A 2,583-nucleotide genomic window follows, 5' to 3' on the forward strand; every position below is an offset into this window, starting at 1 on the left:
TATCATAAACATAAACATACCATCTTAGAATTACAGTTACAAGCATTCATAAAGTATGAATTCAAACTAACGAAGCACTTACTCCTACAAATTCAAAGAGCCTCAATTGGATAGTCTTCATAAGTTAGCCTCCCAGATTCATCCGGTCTACAAAATCAACTTTGGGAAAGATTACAAAAATCTGCCCAGTCTCTTAAGTCAAGAAGTGGATCTCAATGTACTTGTGACCTTGGCCCAATTCTATGATCCACCAATGAGGTGTTTCACATTCCAGGATTTTCAGCTAACACGAATGTTGGAAGAGTTTGAATGTCTTGTCAGAATCCCCATGAAGAACAAGTTGACATTTAGGGGTGTGGATGAGTCTCTCAAGCATGAGGTTATAGTTGATGCCCTTCATATGCATAAAAATGATGCTACATCGAATATCGAAGTAAAAGGAAACATCAAAGGGTTCCCACTCAAATTCCTCATAGAAAGAGCCTATACTCTTATGAATGCTCAGAGTTGGGAGCCTTGCTATGCTGCGATTGCTTTGGCTATTTATGGAATTTTTCTATTCCTCAATTTGGACGATTTTGATATACATGACTTCCATTAGCATCTTTCTAACAAAAAATCCAGTACCTACCCTTTTGGATGACGTATATTATTATCCAATGATATATCGTGGTATTCTAGGGAGTATATTTGAATAGAGATCATATCTAGTTGTGGAGACTTTCCCAATATACCACTCATTGAGACTCGAGCCTGCGTCAATTATAATCCAGTTTTATCTACGAGATAACTTGGGTACCCAATGGAGGGTCCTCCTGAGGATAAATCACTAAAAGTATTTTTACTATGTGATTTAGGGATAGGGAATCCTGATCTGTTCGAAACGATTATGAAAGCATGGGAGAATATCGTCAGGAAGGGAAAGTATGATTTAGGAAAGAAGAACTGCATTGCTAAAGAATCCTATCTTCAATAGATAAAGGAAAGAGCAAGGTTGATCAAAATATCGTTCAAAGTTGAGATGCATGTTCCTCGTCTAGAGCCTAAACCTACTCATGTCCCTATTGAGGAGGTGGATGAGATTAGAGCTATGATAGTTAGACTCACCAAAGAAAATGATGAATCGCACCAGAGACTTTGTAAGGTCACTGAAGAGAAATATGACTTCAAATACAAGCTCCACCCGATCAAAGAAAAACTTACTATAAGCCAAGGAAATGCTTCCAAAGAAACTGGAAAGATACAAAGTATCAAGTATGACCTAGAAACCTTGGGAAACAAGCTTATCACAAGAAACAAACAGCTTAAGAAAGCCGTTGACGTTAACAAAGAGTGAGAAGCTTGGTGGAAAATGGTTGCATAACATAGAAGGTTGATGAAAGAGGGATTTGAAGCAAGAATCCCAAACCTCACAAATTCACTCCGAGAAGCCCAAGCTCAAGCAATACGAGAGTCTCATCTCCTAAAAGAGGTAGTGAGAACTTATCCTCCTTGAATGGCAGAGGTCGTGACTCGGATCAAGAATCTCTAGTATGATACCCATTGCCTAAAGATCTCTAGAGATGAAGAGAAGGCACGTTCAGAATAAAAAATTACCAAGATGAAGGAGGAGTTGGACCAAGAGAAATTAAAAACTATTCATGCACAAGTAGTTTTTGGTACATGGTTCCGAAAATGCGAAGAAATGGTTAACCTGGCCAATAGAATTTTGCGCGTTTTTCCTCCTAGACTAAGAGACATGTACGAAGAGATGACTTGCGATGACACCCCGGCCGTTGTCTTCGATTTTGTCATCTTTTGTAATTAGATGGTCGCGGATCTCAAGGAATAGTTGGTTGATTTAAAGGAAGTTAGAAGAGTTGAAGAAGGTCAAGGATAGCTTTGTATTCATATTTCCTACTTTGTAATCATGACAATTGTATTTGGATTATTGGATTAATGAATGATTTTGTTTTGAATTACTTGTGGCTTATCTATTTTTGCTCTTACTTTTTTGAATGCACAAATAACTGACAAATTCAAAGATTCCCTATAAACGATAACAAAAACAAATAAAACATTTGCATACATTTACATTCATCGACATGCATATCATTTTTCCGCAAATAAAACTCATTACGTGATCTTCCTTCAGTTCCACGCCGAGTCCTCAACACCACTACGACACTCGAGCCAACACTCGTCAAAGGATGGCCGATCAAAAACAATAGTTGGAAAGAATGAGCTCACAACTCGAGGACCTGTGAGGAAATGTGGGCCAAATCACAGAGATGCTTCAAGTCATCAGGGCCAAGTTAGACACTCAAGCAACGGTCGTCTCAGATATCTTCGATCCTACCCTAGATCCATAACCTGTAAGAACCATACCTTCTGGTCCTACCCTAGATCCCTAACCTGTAAGAACCATACGACATGGCCTCCTTATTGTTTACCTTCTGGTTTCACGCCCGCGTTTGTAGATGCCACATGTGTTATGCAGTCCATGCAACAGCCAATTCCTTTACCCTTCGCCACTAAGGCACATCCTGTGGTCAATATTGTCGCTCCCCCAATCATCCATACACACGTACAACCACACTTTGA

The sequence above is a fragment of the Lathyrus oleraceus genome, chromosome 5 (genome assembly GCF_024323335.1).
Source record: "Lathyrus oleraceus cultivar Zhongwan6 chromosome 5, CAAS_Psat_ZW6_1.0, whole genome shotgun sequence".
In the NCBI taxonomy this organism is placed as follows: Eukaryota; Viridiplantae; Streptophyta; class Magnoliopsida; order Fabales; family Fabaceae; genus Lathyrus; species Lathyrus oleraceus.